Raw genomic sequence first — 21704 nt, 5'->3', positions numbered from 1 at the left:
GTGTCTGTGAAGACTTCACAATCAGCTACCCAGGTAAAAGTGACCTCTTTCCCCTGGAAATGATCAGTTCTTAGAACAGAAAGATTAGAACAACAAAGAATACTGGATAATTTTTCCACTTCTTCCAGATGCCTTATCTCAGGAAGTTTGAGACAGAAGGACAGAATCTGATGTTCTGTTACTAGAAGTAAATCTGTGGACAAAGTCTTTTCCTTGCTCAAACAAAGAAAGAAATGTGGCACTTTAGAGGAAGCAGCTTGACTGCATATCCTTAAAGGCTAAACTACTTCTATATACTTTCCCCTTGGATAAAATAAGATTATATTGTACAGAGGATTGAGATACAATATTTTGGAGGTTCTCTTTTTATTTAAATTTTTTAAAATTAGCTAAAACTGTTGCTAAACACTTTTGTCAGAGAATTACACAGCAATAGGAATAAAGTTTACTGGAAACTTTGACTAGATCATAAATATCTCAATATTTAGAATCTCAACAATGATGATGAATTATTTAAATAATACACTATTTTCAGTACCTTATATTATCTATAAAATAGTAGGCAAATGATATTAACAATACCAAGTGATATGTCTAATCTTTGTGTCAGATACTATGCCAAATATTTGATAATAATTGTCATACTTCATTTTGAAAGAAAATCCACTCTCAGGCTCAGACATGTAAAAACTAATTTCTGAGGCTCAGAAAGGTAAATCCCAAAGCATAGTGCCATTCATTTAATGAAGATTGAACTTCATTTATATCACCACAGAATGTTATTTTAACAACTGTGAGAAGAAATAAAGAAGTAAAGGAAGAAAGGAAATAAAGAAAGGAAGCTAAAATGAAACAAAGTTATATAAGCAAATATTGTAAGGTATTGCCCTATTGTATTACAGAAAGAGAGAGAAAGAGAGAGAGAGAGGAGGGAGAGAGAGAGAGAGGAGACAGACAATCTTTAAACAGCTAGTAGCTGCAAACATGTGGTTGACCCATTGCAACAGTGAGATATACAAGACACTATGTTGAAAAACAAACTACAATTTAGGTGGGGGTGGGGGGGTAGTGTAGTTGAGGAGGTGGGAGGAAGGGATGGTAGGGGAAAAACAAAGGAGGAGGCAACAATGCTTGATAAGAAATGTACTCATTACCTTGCTCATGTAACTGTAACCCCTCTGTTCAGTATTTTCACAATAAAAAACTTACTAAAATAAGTTATTAAAAGTAAGTTTTTTAATGCATGGCCCACAAGAGGCGTTAATTTGCTGTGGAGAATCTGGCATGTACCACAATATACACACAACACCGGTGGATTGGAAGAGATAAGCAGCCTGCCATTGGTGAGTAGATGTGATGTGGTCATCAAAACTCATGGGATAAGATCACATTTGTCTTTATAATGAGGTTTGTCTCTCCTCTTCATTCCCGAGTTTCTCACTAATCACTACGTTCTTTCCTTTCATAAAATATGTGAATAAGCATGAAATGCATGACGTACAGCTTTCCTGAGTTGTAACTGATACATTAAGAGCTGCCATTAGGGCTGGGATGTAGCTCAGTGGCAAAGCACCTACCTAGCAAGTGCAATATCCTGAGTTTGACCCCCTGTGCCAAAAGAAATGAAAACACATGAAAAACACAGTTTAAAAAAGCCACAGTTTTATTAATGTCTAATTTGGAATGAATTTATTCATGTGCATATTATAATTTCATTCAACACAATCAAGGCCAGGAACGTATCTGTCACCTCTCAAAGTTGCCTTATCACCCACTTTTATTGTTGATTTGAAGTTATTTTTATTATGGTGATGCACTTCAAAGGGGATCTACCCTTTAATAAAAATTTTAAGTTCACAATTCAGTATTGCTAAACCAGGTGTAGTGTCATATTGAAGATCTCCAGGAACATGTTCATCTTATATACCTTTCCACCAGTTGAAATGTTAACCATCTCTCCCTCCAGTCAGCCATTAGCACCATCCTGCTCCTTGAATGCATGATGTCACCTATGAACTGTGAAGGATTATATTTTTGCAATGGTTTATTACTCAGTTTGAGTGCATCAGAAATTCCTGCCATGTATGGTAAGAATGGACTTTGAAGACACTAACAATGTGAAATAAGTCAGGCAAAGAATTTTTCTTGTCAAAAGTATTTTCAGTCAATTTCTGGAGCATCTGGAGATGGGTCTCATCATGGGAAAAATACTACGAATCAAAAGACTCATTAGTCCCTTTCTTAGCCAGTTTTATTTTTTATCTCTAAATTGAGGCACATATATACATATTTGTGAATAATACTGGGAAGTCTGGACAAGCATAAAACAAGACTATTTGATGGTCTGTATCTAGCTTTTTTTTTAAATATGACATAGAAAGATGGCTTTTTAAAAAATATGACGTAGAAAAGAGAATCTGCCTAGCTGCTTGAATTCCTAGCTACTCAGGGGGCTGAGTTCTGAGGATCACAGTTTGAAGGCACCCAGGGCAAAATAGTCCATGAGACTCTTATCTCCAATAAACTATGCAGAAAAAGCAGGAAGTGAGCAAATGACCTATGAACAGTGCCCAGGCCCTGAGTTCAAGTCCCAGGATCAAAAAGAAAGAAGGAAAGAAGGAAAGAAAGAAAGAAAGGAGGGAGGGAAGGAGGGAGGGAGGGAAGGAAGGAGGGAGGGAGGGAGGAAGAAGAAAAAAAGAGTAAGAATTTTCTCAGCATCTGAACAATGAGAGGCTAGCTAAAGAAAACGAGCTCAGTGACTCAAAGGAATGTATTCTAGGTGTGGCTTTCCCTCTGTTTAGCTAAGTGATGTGACCTGCCTTACTATCAGCTGTTCACCATTTGGGGATGATTGTCCCAGACCCACTTTTCATAAACGAAGTGAAACTGCAGATACGCACACTAGTTTAGAAGTCAGCATATGTACCACACAAGTAAGGAATCTCCTGAGTTCCCAATCCTCGCTCATTGTGATACCCAAGTACAAGTCTGCGTCTATTCTATTAGATCTGTTCCCATAGGATGTCATCTGAATCCTGGGAGAGAAGGCCTGGGGTAGTACATTGACATTATCAGTACTTCCCATTTCTGTGCTCTACATATTAGACAGTATTTACTCTTGAATTGCTTGGAATCTTCTTCAACAATTAATTTTATTTTTTTATTTATGTGTTTCTTCTCAGTAATATAGCCTCATATGGCCACCATAATATCACATTGCCATTCCTTTTCTTTCTTTCCTTCTTTCTCTTTCTTTCTTTCTTTCTCTTTCTTTCTTTTTCCTTTCTTTCTTTCTTTCTTTCTTCCTCCCTCCCTCCCTCCCTTCCTACTTTCCTTTCTTCTGTTGTTCCTTTCTCCTTTCTGCCTTCCTTCTTCTTTCCTTCCTACCTTCTTTTCTTCTGTTGTTCCTTTCTCCTTTCCTTCCTTCCATCCTTTCCTTTCCTTCCCTTCCCTTTCTACCTTTTTTTGCTTCTTTTTTGGACAGGCAGAAATTCTCTCTCTCTCTCTCTCTCTTCTCTCTCTCTCTCTCTCTCTATATATATATATCACCATATATTTAGCATATATTTTCTTCTATTAGCATTTTCTGCATTGGTATTCAGCATGTTTAAGATACTTTGCTTGATAATCACATTCCAAGAGGCTTCTATATAGCAAGTGATTTATCAATGAAATATATACTACCATTATTAATCAGTATTATCATTATATCTCAGTGGTATTATGGCTACACATGGAGCTTGTGACCCAAGTTTTAAACTCTTCTTTCTCTTTTACCGTATTTCTTCTTGTCCCAGATACTAGTGACACCTACACAATTGGTAGGTCATTCCCAGAGACATTAAAGCTGATAAGTAAAAACAAGAGACATGTCTGTGACTCCCCAAACTAAGCACTTTAATTTAAAGGGATAAACTAGTACAGCTTATTAAAAGTGAAAGAAATTGAGGATTTTTTTTTTAAAAAAATGGAATCTAGAGAGGAACTTAAATAAAAGGTCTACAAAGTCTTTAATCTACCAACACTTCTAGCCATAAATCTTTTAGAAATATTGTACAATTGCAAACCGAAGTATAAGGAAGAGGAAGGTAATTAATTTGATGTTAATTTTTTGTACTTTTTTATTGTAAAAATGCTGTAGAGAGGGGTTATAGTTACACGAGCGAAGTAATGAGTACATTTCCTATTGGCCATTGTTGCCTCCTTCTTTGTTTCTTCCCTCATCCCTTCCCTTCCACCTCCACAACCACCCTCCCCCCCCCCCCCCCCGCCGAAGTTAGTTGTAAAGTTCATTTTCTACATAGTGTTTTGTATATCTCATTGTTACAATGGGTCAACCTGTATCCTTATTTAAGCATTTTGTTTTTTTTTTTCCTTTCCCCTCCCCAAATTAGAGAAGTGTATATACAAGATGCAGTGAAATCAAATACAGTGAAAACAGGGGCTATACTGTGAGGGAGGAACATACAAAGCAACAAAAAAAAAATCACATGGTACAATATAAATACGTTAGAAACAATACCAAGAAAGAAAAAAGATATTTGTGCCCCTATCTTGGGCTTCATTTCAGTTAACATCATCTTATATGGTCATATGTATATAGCTTTTGGCCTTTTCTGTTGTCCTACATATGTACTAGGTATTACAAGTAAGGGAAACCATGGGATCTATGTTTCTTTGGACTTAGTTTACTTCACTTAATAAGGCTACCAGCACAACTATGTGCAGCATTATTTACCATAGCTAAGATATGGAACCAACCCAGATGCCCCTCAGTAGATGAATGGATCAAGAAAATGTGGTATATATACACAATGGAATGCTATGCCTCCATCAGAAAGAATGACATTGCCCCATTTGCTAGGAAATGGAAAGACTTGGAAAAAATTGTATTAAGTGAAGTAAGCCAGGCCCAAAGAAACATAGGTCCCATGGTTTCCCTTATTTGCAATATCTAGTATATGTATGAGTCAAGCGGAAAAGGTCAGATAATGTGATGTTAGGAAAATGAACCATTAGATATGTATTTTAATGTTTTTTTCTTTCATGCATTTGTTTCTAACGCATTTATAAGATTATCTCTTTGTTGCTTTGCATGTCCCTCCCCCACAGTATAACCCCTGCTTTCACTATATTTGATGTCAGTATAACTTGTGGAGGAGATGGGGAAAAACAAGTCGTTTAAGGATACAGGTGGACCTGTTGCAACAATGAGAAGTACAAGTTGTCATGTTGAAAACGAGCTTTACAATGTTGGTGTGGTGCGGGGGGGAGGGGGGCGGGGGGGGGGAGGATTGGGTGGGGGGGTGGGGGGGGGGAGGCTGGGAAGGGATGTGAAGGGTAAACAAAGGAGGAGGCTGCAATGCTTGATAAGAAATGTATGCATTATCCTGCCCATGTAATTGTAACCCCTCTGTACAGTATGTTCACAAAAAATTAAATTAAATTAAATTAAAAAAAAAGAAAAAAGAAAACCAGAAGTGGTGAAGTGGTGCTGTGGCTCAAGTGGTAGAGCACTAGCCTTGAGCAAAAGAACTGAGGGACAGTGCCCAGGCCCAGAGTTCAAGCCCCATGATCAAAAAAAAAAAAAAATCAGAAACATACAATGTTAATTTTTGAGTTTGCTCTTGACCTTCCCAATGGAGCACTATTTCAACAGCAGCATGGTTCTCTAACTCATCTTGTCTGCATCTACATTGATGGTTATGAACCAGGAAGCCCATATTACTATAGATATATAAATAAGTATTAGATTCTTTTTAACAGAATCCCTCCCTCATTTTCTCCCACTTACCCCTCTCCACTCCTTTCCCCCCACAAATTATAAAGTACATTTGCAACATAGTGTCTTGTAAGTATAACTGTTACATTAGTTTATCCTTCATCCTACTGTTTCTGTGATTCCCTTTTTCTTCCATGGATCAGATGTATTTTGTGATTGTTTTTGTTTCTTTTGTATGTTCTTCCCCTTATAATCCCTGTTTTCACTGTATTTGATGCCGGTGCTGTGCATCTAGTATATACATTTTTCTAATTTGGGGAGGGGAAGGGAAAATAACAAAATGCTGAAATAAGGATACAAGTTGACCCATTGTAGCAATGGGTCAACAAGACACTGTTGAAAATGAGTTACAAATTAGGGGAATGGGGGGAAGAGGAGCTGGGGAGGTGGTGAGGGAAGGGATGGTAGGAGAAAATCAAAAGAGGGGGGTAACAATACTTGATAGGAAATGTACTCATTACCTTACTCATGCAACTGTAATCCCTCTATACAGTATCTTTACAATAAAAAATATATTTTTTAAAAAATTCAAAAATAAAAAAATGAGTTACAAGCATTAAATGCATATATAATCCAATTTTATATGTGTTGTTTTTTTTACCCAGGAAGTGTTAGTGATTTTTAAATTACTCAAGAAGGAAGATGTTTTATAAATGTGAGATATTCTTAAAATTATAGGCTTAATGGATAAATCACTTCTTCAACTATTCATGTTTTACACCAATTCAGATGGCATCCGTGTGTGTGTTTGTGTGTGTGTGTGTGTGTGTGTGTGTGTGTGTGTGTGTGCCAATCTTGGAGCTTAAAGTTAGAGCCTGACACTGTCTCTGAGCTTTTGTGCTCAAGGCTAGTGCTCTACCACTTGAGCCAAGTTCCATTTCTGGCATTTTTCATAGGTGATTGGAAATAACATCTCAGAGACTTACCTGCTTGGGCTGGCTTTGAACCACAATCTTAAGATCTCAGCCTTCTGAGTAGCTAAGATTATAGGCATGAGCCACTGGTGCCTAGCTCAGAAGTTACCTTTTAAAAATGTTAGTAGTGGGGGGTTGTGCAAGGGGAAAACAGAGAAAACGGAGGGAAGGGTGACACCATTCAAAAAGAAATATACTCATTACTTGGCATATATAAATGTAACCACTCTGCGTGTCACTTTTACCATAAAAATGGATAAATAAATAAAAATGCTATTCAGTGGCTCTCCTAGGGAAGTAGGAGATTGAGGAAGAGAAGTACAGAGGTATGAACTTTACTCTTTAAAACTCTAGCCGTCAAAGCATCTAATTAACAAGTGATAACTACAGACAAAGAAAATGATTTTGAACATAGCAATGTTACACAAGCAATCTAAGCTACCTGGGTCTCAAATAATCTATTCTACCTGTCTTCCCGCATCACAGATGTTTAGGAAAGCATGCATAATAAGACAACACATAAACTATCTGAGAGATGTTACTAGGCTGCAATTCTAATTCTAATTGAACATATACATACGACAACTTACAAGAGAAATGATGAGTTCTTTGTAGTTGCCCTACATATGGTAGCTGCTAATGTGTGGGACATGTCAGATCATTAGATTTATGGTGACAGTGACTTAAACTCCAGCTTTGTTTGGCCTCAGAAGAAGTGATATTATACATATCAGTTAAAGTCCATCAACATGGTTTAACAACCCCGTGTTAAACCATTTCCATAAAGAGCAGCTGCTTCTTCCAATCTGTTTACTCCATACTGTCCCTAAGTATGTGTTCAGATACACATTGGTGTCTGTGCTTTGACACCACTTAAAATGGACAAAGGTGCTCCTTTAAAATTATACATAATAAATATTTTTAAGTTATTTTAAGACTTGTTATCTTGGACATGATTTAAACTACACAAACTTACTGCTTTCTGTGGTTTCATGCAATAAAACCCACCTGTTATTTTTGGCTGCTTTATTTAGACCATCTGCTTCACAAAGAATGAAAAACTCAACAGTGGATGGAGAATTATCTACTCCTCGTGTGTCAATAATTTATTTATTCTCTCTACCAAGCCTTGAGGTCATTGCAAAACTGTTTATCTATTCATTTTCCAACACAGGGGAAAGCCAATATTTGGTGCTTGGCTTTATGAAAAACCATCAAAGGGAACTGCATATTTCGTTCATTCATAGTTTCCTATTCCCCCTTATGCCAGAACAGTTGCATTTAAAGACCCTGATCCTCTTTTCCTTTTGAGGCAGACTGAGTATCTGTTGAGAGGTATTCTTTTGCGTGATGATGGGCAAGACATGAGTCACCCACATTCTATGTAGTTGTATAAGCATTGCAAGGCATAATTCCTAAATTAAGATAGAATCCTGATTAGGGATTAGTAGTAAAAAGGCCAGTCACTTTGGTAAGCAACTACTTTAATATTTTTGCATCTCATGTAGTTTAATTTATTTTATGTATTAAAGAACACAGATTAATTAAAATGAGAGGCATTAATGGTAAAAATGAAAAAAAGAATGAGAAACCCAAAGAAAAATCCATATCTCTATTCCTAGTATTACTACTTTTATTTGTAAGCCCTTATCCTAAACTATTTGACCAAGAGATACCAGAGTTCACTTTACATTAACTATCCTTGTTTCCCTGATGCATTACAACGTTCTTTCCAGAATTCACTCTTGTACGTTTTATGGTCTCTAACAACAACTATTGCCAATATTTTTTATTTAAAACCTTCTGTACTCATTATCTTGCCTATGTAATTGTAACCTCTCTGTACAGTATTTTCACAATAAAAATAAACAAACAAACAAACAAACAAATAAAACCTTCTGTGGCTCAACACTATGATTTTATGTACCGTACCAACCTGCTTTTCCAGCTACTACATTTAAAATTGAGTTCAATTACCATAAAATAGGAACTAATAATTTTGAGTACCTACAAAGTGTTAGACATTTGGTGGGAATTTTATGTGTTCAATCCAGATGTAAATAATTTCATCCTATTTGCCCAAATGTTTATAAACAAGACCACACTAAAGCTACTAGCACGACTATGTTTATTGCAGCACTATTTACTATAGCTAAGATATGGAACCAGCCCAGATGCCCCTCAGTAGATGAATGGATCAAGAAAATGTGGTATATATACACAATGGAATTCTATGCCTCCATCAGAAAGAATGACATTGCCCCATTTGTTAGGAAATGGAAAGACTTGGAAAAATTATATTAAGTGAAGTAAGCCAGACTCAAAGAAACATAGGTCCCATGGTTTCCCTTATTTGCAGTATCTAGTATATGTCTGAGTCAAGCAGAAAAGGTCAGATAAGCTGATGTTAGGGGAATGAACCCTAAGACATGTATTCAAATGTTTTTTTTTTTTCTTTCATGCGATTGTTTCTAACACATTTATAAGATTGTTTCTTTGTTGCTTTGTATGTCCCTCCCCCACAGTATAACCCCTGCTTTCACTGTATTTGGTGTCGGTGTAATTTGTAGAAGGGAAGGGGAAAAACAAATCGTTTAAATAAGGATACAGGTGGACCAATTGCAACAATGAGATATACAAGTCGTTATGTCGAAACGAACTTTACAACATTGGTGTGGGTGGGGGGAGGGGGAGCCGGGAGGATTGGGGGGGCCAGTGAGAGGATGGGAAGGGGAAACGAAGGAGGAGGCAACAATGCTTGATAAGAAATGTACTCATTACCTTGCCCATGTAATTGTAACCCCTTTGTACAGTATTTTCACAATAAAAAAATAATTTCATCCTTATTTTAGATTTGAGAAAATTTAGGTACAAATAATTTAATAAATATCCTTAGGTAACTGCTCATCAGAACCAATCTGTGGTTCATCCCCATGAACTCTATAGCTCGTAGCTTTTACAGTGTTTGATGCAAGTTTTAAATGTAACATTATTCATCTCATTGACTAACTGCCCTTCATAAGCACTTGAGGACATGGTCCATGCACTGCTGATCTGAAGTTTCTCCTTTTACCTCTTCTCTGTTCCTTTACTGGGACCTCATATAAGTCCTCATTAACCCCACTTTTGATCACTGCAGTTACCTCCCTCCTTGCTCTTCATGCCTTACCCAAAGTATGTGATTAATTGCTCTGAGGCTCTATCTTCCTTTTTTTTAAAAAAAAAAAATGTTTTTTATTGTGAAAATACTGTACAGAGGAGTTAAAGTTATATGAACAAGGTAATGAGTATATTTCTTATCAAGCATTGTGTCCTCCTCCTTTGTTTTTCCCCTACCATCCCTTCCCTCCCACCTCCTCAACTACTCTTCCTTCACCCCTCTTCCTCCCCATCCCCTCCTAAATGGTAAAGTTCGTTTTTCAACATAGCGTCTTGTACATCTCATTGTTGCAATGGGTCAACCTGTATCCCTATTTAAACAATTTGTTTTTCCCCTTCCCCTCTCCAAATTATACCAACATCAAATACAGGGGTTATACCATGGGGAAGGAACATAAAAAGCAACAAAAAATTATAAATATGTTACAAACAATAGCAAGAAAGAAAAAACCACTTGTGTCCCTGTCTTGGGGTTCATTTCACTAAACATCATCCTATCTGATCTTTTCTGCTTGTCCCAGACATATACTAGTTATGGAAAGACGTGGAAAAAATTATATTAAGTGAAGTAAGCCAGGTCCGAAGAAACATAGGTCCTATGGTTTCCCTTATTGGCCCTTATTTTCCTATCATCATTTCTTGACCAAGAATCTATAGAATTACCAGTTGAAAACTCAGGGATTTTCTTCCACTTGTGCCAAACTACTTCTCCAAAATGACTATTACTTTACTAATTCATTCTTTTTGCAATGATTGTTTTATGGGTCCCTTTAATCACTCTACCTCTTGCTACTTCTTTCTGACTCAGAAATCCCTTCCCTCTCATTTTTGGCCAATCTAGCCTTCCTCTGGTCCAACATTTGTCTCTAAATTCATTTCCTCCAAGAAAGCCATCTTGCCTGTCTACAGCCCACGAGCATCTGCTTTCCTCTGATCTCTGCAGCACTTACAGCATGCGCCATGTTGTACATATTGCTTTAAATTTGCCTTTCATCATTCGATGCTCTGGGTGTTAGACAGTAAACTTTTGAGGACAGATGTCTCTGTGCTACTTTTTGGAGCTTGGCATGTAAGCTTGGCACATTGTATACACTCAGTACACTGTGGCTGACAGGCTGTATACTTGGAAGTGGTAATCATCTGCTTCACAGACTCATCACTTCCCTGGAAACTTTAAGAAGTATCTATTCATCCCACAAGTGATAGGGTCTCCTCACTGTTGATCACAGGAAACCACAAAATTATTTAACTCCAATGGTCCAAACCTAGCACAATCTCTCATGAGAAAGTAAAAAGTAGAATAGAAATTACATACCCTGACTATGGTAACTTTGAAATTTTACTGTGTATTTTTAACAGGAAATATGGAAAGAGGGAGAGAGAGAGAGGAGGAAGACATGAGGTTAACCACAGGGTATCACTTGGTTTCTTATCTATTGTCATATTTCTCTCCTCTTTCCAAAGGGCATGCTTGCAAAATATTATAGAAAGCATTTTTAAAAGACTCCTGTATCCCAGAGTTGTAAGCTCTTATAAAATAGGCTGCAAAATTCTGAAGAGCAGAATAGGCATGATTTACTGTGAGTTCTTCTTGGGCTGAAACTAACACTTGAACTATCTCCAAGATAGTGACCTTTGCAGAGATATTTACTGCACCCTGAAGAAGATGGATGATGTGACAATAAATAAGGTAAATGGCTGGGAACTCAGAGCTCAGATATCCTGATGGCTCTTGAGTAGCAAGTCAGGCAATGCACTTCACTGTAATATGAGATCAAAGGACAGTGACTCCAATGAGATTTAGCTTCTCAGCAAAAACATGCATTGTACTTAGGAAGCACTGATTTACTTTTCAAATATTTTAAAACACATTGGCATCATTACTGCAAGACCATTTAAAGGTCTATAAAATTTCAATAGAAAAATCAATGACCAGTAGAGGATAATACTAAGGTCACATAAAAGAGGGCATAGAAGTAGTCAGACGATCCCCATATGTTTGCTGTGGAAGTACAATGGGGCATCTAACAGAAGAGAGATTAAGTAGAGTTAAATGGCAACAGCAATCTCTGTACTTGGCTTATACTTTTACAATTAAATCTATATTTTCCCTATGCCAGACACAATCTAAATTACATAAGGATACAGAAGCATAGAAATAGAACATTCATCTCAAAACAAATAACAATGACTGTTTTAGGTATTCACCTTCTGTAATCCACTGACCAATTCTGTGACATGGATATTTGCATCTTCGTTTTACAAACAAGGAAGTTAATTATTGAAAAGGTTAAAAAACTTGTTCAAGGTGAAAGTGGTATTTAAAAAAAGGCTAAGCTAGAGCTCAGATAAATATGAAAGCTCATTCATTTCTTTTACTTCCGTATTGGAGGTTGTAAGAAATTGTATATCAAACAAATCTATTCTTTAGAACATGGTTTGTCACAACTGCACACTAACTGATCTGTCTGTATTTTTCCCCTTAAATCTCAAGCATAAAAGTTCTGTTGGACAAACTAGAGAATGCTGTAGTGTGAAGATATTATCTTTCATGAATTTGAAAGGAAATACCAAGAAATTTGCTTACAGTCCATTGAGAGGCCAAGTTAAAATGTGTATTAATATGATGGATTCAAAGGAGGGTCAAATTCATTTTACCCTCTAAAATCAGAAATACACAGAACAATCTGGATAAAACTTAACTCTGAAGAAAAGTCATAGCTATGTCAACAAAGTAACTGCTGGCTTACTTCACCAAGGTTTCTAATCAAGTCAGAAGAAATTGGGGTTGATCACTGGTTTCTCCAACACTGTCCTGCACCTACAGTAGATACTTAGTTTTGCATACTAAGTATTTGTAAAAATGGGTAATGACACTAAATATCCACTAGCTAAAGATGATAGCTCTGAGTGATTTCTGCTAGATAATGCAGGTGAATCAGCTAGCAACTGCTTATTTCTCCAGAAATCTGTAAGTTTTGGGACAAGGAAGCAACTGAGGAAGGCAATTTCTCATAGAAAGAGCTATTTTTAAATGGCTACAATTATCACCTAGTACATTTTTTTATTTTTCTACCTTTGGCAACATCTTATTTCTGATTCATGGCTTTTCAATGGTAGGACAATCACATGATTAGCTAAGGTTTGTTGTGGTATGATTGCTAATTTAAAATGACCACCTTATGTTTTGATAAAGCTACATGTCTAATCTCATTTAAACATTTCTTTGATGAAACATAAAAATTAAATTCATCAAGTGCATTTGACTTCCCCTGTTTCAGTGATTGTATTTTATTTATTTCATGTTTCAGGTCCTGACACAGTATCTCACACTACATGACAATAATAACGAAAATCAAACCATAACTTAAAATCTGGTCATAAGTAAAGAGTCTCCATTCAGGGAAAATATCTCATGTTCGTGAATAGGCAGAATTAATATCATGGAAAGGGCATCCTGCCAAAGGTGATCTACAAATTCAACTCAAATCTCATCAAAACCCCAATGACATGCTTCACTGTTATAGAGAAAATAATTCAAAAGTTCATATGTAATGATAAAACTGCAATTTTTTATTGTGAAAATACTGTACAGAGGGGTTACAATTACATGGGCAAGGTAATGAGTACATTTCTTTTTTTTTTTTTTTCATTGCAATGTTAGGTATACAATATATAATAAACAATGAGTGCTATTCAAATTATTACAGTTACTGGACTTGGAGAACAATATATATCCAAGCATAGCCATATTTATTTCCCCTTAAATATCTAAAATTTCCTCTGTACATTCAGTTTCCTTGAAGAAAAAGACCTTCATGTCAAAGATGTGTGTGTCTAAAGCCTTCATAGATGAACGCTGTAGACTGGGACCATGCAAAGTCAACTCCAACTATGATGGCATTTTGGTCATGAGGCAGTGCTACTGAGCGCTCACAGCATGCACAAGCTGGAATGAGTACATTTCTTATCAAGCATTGTTGCCTCTTCCTATGTTTCCCCTTACCATCCCTTCACAACTCCTCCCCCTCCTCTCCCTCCCCCACCCCCCAGCCTGGCCAAAGAAAACACTGCAATTTTTTTAGGGGGGAAAAAGCAAACTTTATTACAGAGTTATAATAACAAAAAGTTTAGTATTGGCATAAAAACGGGCCTGAAAAACAATAGAATTGACTAGAAAAAAGAAAAGAGATTGCATGAGATCTTTGATGCATCATCTTTGATATTAAAAATAAATAAATAGGGATACAGGTGGACCCATTGTAACAATGAGGTGTACAAGACATTATGTCAAAAAACGAACTTTACAACTTTGGCGCTGTGGGGGGGGGGGGGTGTTGGAGGCGGAGATGAGAAGGGATGGTAAGGGGAAACAAAGGAGGAGGTAACAATGCTTGATAAAAAAACAAATTGTTTAACTAGGGATACAGGTGAACCCATTGCAACAATGAGATGTACAAGTTGTTATGTTAAAAAATGAACTTTACAACTTTGGTGGGGGGTGGGAGGGGAGATGGGAAGAGATGGGAAGGGGAAACAAAGGAGGAGGCAACAATGCTTGATAAGAAATGTACTTGTTATCTTGCCCATGTAATTGTAACCCCTCTGTACAGTATTCTCACAATAAAAAAATAAAATATAAAAAAATTTTAAAAAAGAAATGTACAATAATAAAAAATAAAGAATCTCCATTTAAAGAGGAAAACAGAAACTTTTAGCTCCAAATCCAGGCTTTTGGCTACCTTTTGCCATTCTGCTGTCAACACTCTCGTGAACTTTGAAAACTATCAACATCATCTTCACCTTGATGTATTCTAGTACATCTTTGTGTAGCAAAAGTGGGGAAAAAGATGTTTATTTAGAGAAAACATTCACTGGAAGGCTTATTGACAAGAAAATGGTAAACAAAAGACCTAGATAAATATGTATCCAGGTACAAAATATAAAACATTTTCTTCTTGGAAACACCTGAGATACTCTTGCAGTTTGTCTCTTATAAAGCTTCCATAATACAGATGGCATCAAGCTAAAACGTCAATTCTGTTTTCTCCAAGACCTCAGAAAAAGAAATTAAAGTTTTTTCTCACAATTGGCACCCTTCTTTTTTAAAAAATAATGTTTTAATTGTGAAAATACTATACATAGAGGTTATAGTTACATGAGCAAGGAAATGAGAACATTTCTGATCAAACATTGTTGCCTCCTCCTTTGTTTTTTGTCTACCATTCATTCCCTCCCACCTCTACAACTACACCCCCTGTCCCCTGCCCCCCAACTAAAATTGTAAAGTTCATTTTTCAACATAGTGTCTTGTAACATTTCATTGTTACAATGGGTTAACCTGCACCTCTATTTAAGCATTTTGTTTTTTTCCCTTCCCCTCCTCAAATTATACCAACATCAAATACAGTGAAAACAGGGATTATACCGTGGGGGAGGAACACACAAAGCAACAAAAAAATAACATGGTACCTTATAAATATATTAGAAACAATAGCAAGAAAGAAAAAAACCACTTGTGTCCCTATTTTAGGGTTCGTTTCACTTAACGTCATCTTATCTGGTCATATGTACATAGCTTTTGTCTTAGACTTATACTAGTTAGTGCAAATAAGGGAAACCATGGGACCTATGTTTCTTTGGGCCTGGCTTACTTCCCTTAATATAATTTTTTCCAAGTCTTTCCATTTCTTAATAAATGCAGCGATATCATTCTTTCTGATGGAGGCATAGAATTCTATTGTATATATACATACCACGTCTGGTGTTAGTACCATACCTTAGCTATGGTAAATAATGCTGCAATAAACATAATTGTGCTGGTAGCTTTAGTATGGTCTTGTTTGTGATCATTTGGGTAAATGCCCAAAAGTAGGATTGCTGGGTCATAGGGAAGCTCTATGTGGAGTCTTTTGAGGAACCTCCAAACTACTTTCCAAAGTGGTTGAACAAGTTTACACTCCCACCAACAATGCAGTAGGGTTCCCTTCTGGCCACATCCCCTCCAGCATCTGTTGTTATTAGAATTCTTAATTATAGCCATTGTAACTGGGGTGAGGTGGAATCTCAATGTTGTTTTGATTTGCATTTCTTTTATGGCTAGAGAGGTTGAGCATTTCTTCATATATCTATTGGTCATTCTTATTTCCTCTTCAGAGAAGTTTCTCTTTAAGTCTTTACCCCACATATTTATTGGGCCGATGTATCTTTGAGGATTTGTTGTTGGAGGACTTAATTTTTTGAGTTCCAAGTGTATTTTAGATATGAGACCCTTGTCTGTTGTATCGCTAGTGAAGATCTTCTCCCAATCCGTGGGCTTTCTATTGATCTTGCTAGCTATGTCCTTTGCCATGCAGAAGCTCTGCAGCTTTATGCCATCCCATTCGTCCAACCTTTCTTTAATTTGTTGTGTTTCTGGGTCTCTATGAAGGAAATTTCGGCCTTTGCCTAAGATACCTAGGGTTTCTCCTATTCCTTCATGTAATGTTTTCAGGGTGTCTGCTTTGACTCCGAGTTTTTGATCCATTTGGAGTTGATTCTGGTGCAAGGTGATATATAAGGATCTAGCTTTAGTTTTCTACAAGTGATTAACCAATTTTGCCAGCACCATTTACTGAAGAGTCTGTCTTTTTCACTCCCTTATTGAAGATTAGATGGCTATAGGTCTATAGGCTCATTTCTGGGTTTTCAATTCTATTCCATTGGTCTTGAAGTCTCTTCTTGTGCCAGTACCAAGCTTTTGTTTTTTTATTACGATGGCTTTGTAGTAGAGTTTGAAATTTGGTATTGATATTCCTCCAGCACTGTTTTTTCTGTTAAAGATCATTTTTTGCTATCCAGGGTCTTCTATTATTCCATATGAATTTTTGGATTGCCTCTTCTATTTCTTTGAAGAATGAGGTTGGAGTATTGATAGATAAGGCATTGAATTTGAAGATAGCCTTGGGAAGTATTGCCATTTCATTTCCAATCCAGCAGCATGGGAAGTTTTTGGGGTCCTTGTTAACATGTTTTTGACAGCTGTTGGAAATATTGTTTCTAAAGAGCTTCCAAGAGTATATACCAATACTATTTGCAGCAAGTGCTCAATGCTGCTAGTTGGCAGAATCACAAATATCCTTGGGTTAAACCATAAAATCCTGCAGGAAGAATCAACTTAGCTGAAGACAGTGAATTCAGTCTGGAGTTCAACTTCCCAGGAAGGCTGGCCCCTGGCCTGCCTTTAGCCAGTGTGTTTACCTGAGTATGTCTACTCCAACTATTCTCTAACAGTTCTCCTAAGAATCTCACTAGCCGCAGGTTGGAAGATTCTGAAATTCCACAAAATTTCAGATACTTTAGGGATTGTATGCAAAGGTGATTTAGCAGAAAAATGCCAAAAAATATATATCTTATAAAACTAACTAGTAATTTTTAGGAGCTATTTTGCTTCAAGTTATAGATTCTAATGGCATAAATCTATACGAGAGTACAATATTTTTTACAGAGAGCTATGAAATATTGTCATTGACTCTTTTGAATTATTCATTCTTTCCTCAAATTAAAAATATTGTTGTCTTAAAGTAATTATTGGCCTTTGACGATGGCTTCTCAATATTTCTGTAATATTCTGTAATAATTGTTATTCTTTTTGGGGATCGGATGTGGGGCTTGAACTCTGGGCCTGGGCTCTCTCCCTCAGCTCATCAGCTCAAGGTGAGCACTCTACCACTTGAGCCACAGTGCCACTTCCATTTTTCTGGTGTTCAGTTGGTGATAAGAGTCTCATGGGTACCATTGTAACAATGAAGCATAGAATACACTATATTGAAAACGAACTTTACAACTTCAGGAGCTAGGAGGGAGTAGTTGGGGAAGTGTAAAGGGAAGGGATGGGTAGGGGAAAAACAAAGGAGGAGGTAACAATCGTTGACAGGAAATGGACTCATTACATTACTCTTGTAACTGTAACCTCTCTGTACAATATTTTTACAATAAAAATATATACAAAAAAGAGTCTCATGGGATTTCCTGCCCTGACTGGCTTTGAACTGTGATCCTCAGATCTCAGCCTCCTGAGTAGCTAGGATTACATGTGTGAGCTAAGGGATCCCGGCCTGTAGTAATTGATTTTTAAAATTATGCACCTGGCTTTTTGTTTGTAATGAGATTATCTAATTCATCCCAGGCAGGTACAAGAGTTGGTAACAAAGCTACTCACTAAAATGATTGCCATCCAATAATTTATCACTGGAATCTTCATACATTTCCAATGTGTAATTAAAGATAGTTTTATTAGGCTAGTTTCTGAAGAGAGTACAGGGTACAATTTGTTGAGTGGAGAAGTGAGGATGTTTCAAGGAGAAAGCTGATTGGTAAAAGTAGAGAACTGCTAAGTAGCTCTACCAAGGTCACTGTCAACTCCAGTTATTGGGTACATATTTTACAGAATATATTGACTGCTCAAGTTATGCTGTCCATGATGGTTAAATGGAGGCACTAAATTATCCTCTCCTTTGGTTCATTTGGTTGAGATCATGAGAGAAGATACACACACACACACACACACACACACACACTGGTTTATTTTCTTTTCATCTCCCTCATGTTCTTTATTCTCCATTTGAATCTCATGTTCCAAAACTAAGAGTTTATATTGATGGCATAGTTGTGAACTGTTTTTTATTTTAAATTTCTATTGTGAAAATACTGTACAGAGGGGTTACAATTACATGGGCAAGATAATGAGTACATTTCTTATCAAGCATTGTAGCCTCCTCCTTTGTTTCCCCTTCCCATCCCTTCCCAGCCTCCTCCCCGACTCCCCACCCAATTCTCCCCCAAAAAAGTTGTAAAGTTCATTTTTGACATGACAACTTGTACTTCTCATTGTTGCAACGGGTCCACCTGTATCCTTATTTAAACGACTTGTTTTTCCCCTTCCCCTCCACAAATTATACCGACATCAAATACAGTGAAAGCAGGGGTTATACTGTGGGGGAGGGACATACAAAGGGGGAGGGAGCAACAAAGAAATAATCTTATAAATGCGTTAGAAACAAATGCATGAAAGAAAATAAAACATTTGAATACATATCTTAGGGTTCATTTTCCTAACATCACCTTATCTGACCTTTTCTGCTTGACTCATACATATACTAGATATTGCAAATAAGGGAAATCATGGGAACCTATGTTTCTTTGGGCTTGGCTTACTTCACTTAATATAATCTTTTCCAAGTCTTTCCATTTCCTAAAAAATGGGGCAATGTCATTCTTTCTGATGGAGGCATAGAATTCCCTGAATAGCAAAAACGCTCCTCAACGGAAAGAACACTGCTGGAGGAATATCAATACCAAATTTCAAACTCTACTATAAAGCCATAGTAATCAAAACAGCTTGGAACTGGCACAAGAACAGACCTCAGGACCAATGGAATAGAATTGAAAACCCAGAAATGAACCTACAGACCTATAGCCATCTAATCTTTGATAAGGGAGCTAAAAAAACAGAATGGAAGAAAGACAGCCTCTTCAGTAAATAGTGCTGGCAAAATTGCTTAACTACTTATAGAAAACTAAAGCTAGATCCTTATATATCACCCTGCACCAGAATCAACTCCAAATGAATCAAAGACCTCGGAGTCAAAGCAGACACTCTGAAAACATTACAGGATGGAATAGGAGAAACCCTAGGTCTCCTTGGCGCAGGCCGAAATTTTCTTAATAGAGACCTGGAAACACAACAAATCAAAGAAAGGTTGGACAAATGAGATTGCATGAAGTTGCAGAGCTTCTGCATGGCAAAGGACATAGCTAGCAAGATCAATAGAAAGCCCACGGATTCGTTGGGAACTGTTACAAAGAAGTCCTAACTCATCTTTATTAGTCATTGCCTTATTCATTTCTCTCTTCCCACTCAGGCTGTCCAGAAGGGAAATTCTTTTCTGGATTATACCCTTGGAGCTCTTCTCTTGCCCTTTAAGCTTATTCATTGATTCCAACTGCATATAACACAAGCAGATTTCAAGTATGCATAAGTGTTCTCAGGCTAACATTGGTCCATTGTTCTAGGTGGTTCAAGGTGTGTTCTAAGGGACTCCTGTGAACGTTTCTTGGCCACTTGTGTTTTCAGATCCAGTTACTTGAGGCTAGACTGTCTGGCAAGATTTCTCTATTTATTAAGCCATCTCATGCTGAAGAGTTGTAAGTTAACTTTCACTGTTACTGTGAATTTCCAGTGGTAGTCTATAGAACCGTAATGTTACTACTTGTTCTGAAAAGAGAGAATCTGAGTGTTGAAAGAAGGAGGTTATTAAACAAATCATTGCTGGGGATCAAAAAAGAATAGAGATTGCCTACTAGATAGGTAGCTGGCCAGGTCACATTTCAAGAGTAAAAGACAGATGAGAGTGTTTCAACCTATTCTGAAGACTGTTATTTTCTGCCTCAGTAGGAAGCTCTTTCTCTTTCTGAGTCCTTACTCTGGGCCTGGACTGTCAGCTTATTGTTGCTGAGGCTCCAGACCCCTGGGGAGACAGAGTCTATGGCGACTAAGGTATATTGGCTCAAGGTATATTGTAATCATAAACTCCTTTGTTAAATGGAAATTCCTTTGTACATGTACTTAAAGATAATAATAAAAAGAAAAAATCTCTTCTGAGGAGAAGAGGTGGAGAATGTAGTCAAGTCTCCAATGTATATCATATAAAAATTATGAAAAGTAAGGGAAGCCAGATGCTGGTAGCTCCCACTGTAATCCTAGCTATTCAGGAGGCTGAGATCTGAGTGTCATGATTCAAAGCCAGCCAGGGCAGGAAATACCATTAACCATCTCCAATTAGGCATAAGAAAACTGAAAGTGGAGCTGTGGATCAAAGTGGTAGAGCACTAGCCTTGAGCAGAAAAGTTCAGGGACAGTGCCCTGGCCTTGAGTTAAGGCCACATGACAGAAGAGGTGGATGAGGAGGAGAAGGAGGAAGAGAGGAGGAGGAGGAGGAGAAGAAGGAAGAGGAGGAAAAGGAGGAGGAGGAAGAGTAAGGTAAGGAGTGGGTAGGGTTGGGATGAGTGAGGATGTTGAAAGGGTTGACACTGATAAAGATGTATTAAAAAAAAAACTGCTCTGTTAAATTGTAACTCCTTTGTACAACTACTTAAAGATATTTTTTATTCCCTGAAAAACAGCAGCAACAAAAATCCCTTCTCTCTGTGAATTTCTAGTCTCCCAATTTTCCATAGGAGAGTAAAACAATACTTTCAGCACCTCCCCAGTGGTACAAGGACACCATTCCTCACCCCTAGAAATTTTACTTTCAAAAAGACCTGTATTAGGAAGCATCAACCTGCCATGGCCTTAAAATTAACACATTGCCCAAACAGTGGGCATTTTTCTGTGTTAAAGATGCCCAAACAGTGGGCATCTTTCCTTAAGGAAGGAAAGGTTTTAGTCGGAAATGTCACAAGGCCCATTAGAGAGGTAGTGGATAGAAGTAGAATTCCAATCACTATGGTTCACGTCCAAGCAAGTGCCTGACTATGATATACAGCCTTTGATTTCCTGCGAGCCTTGGTTTAGGAGAGTAATGTTGCGTATTTATTTGTGGCTGTATCACCATTGTACTTCCTTAGTTTCCCATTACCCATCAAAGTACATTCTGTCGGCATAGATCACAGAAGCATTGACATCCTATGAAAAGATTAACAAAGGGAAAATGCAAAAACTTTATATATAAATAGATCACAGGAAGACTGACATTTTGCTCAAGGAAAACCAAAGAAATCACATACAAGGGAATTTTTCATGGCATGTGTGTAGAAGCATAGGGGGTGATCAATCATGATGCTGTCGATACTAACCTGTGAATACTTGG

This window comes from Dipodomys spectabilis, unplaced genomic scaffold, assembly GCF_019054845.1.
Source record: "Dipodomys spectabilis isolate Male_0828 unplaced genomic scaffold, ASM1905484v1 ptg000024l, whole genome shotgun sequence".
NCBI classification, from domain to species: domain Eukaryota; kingdom Metazoa; phylum Chordata; class Mammalia; order Rodentia; family Heteromyidae; genus Dipodomys; species Dipodomys spectabilis.
This window is presented reverse-complemented; position numbering follows the sequence as displayed.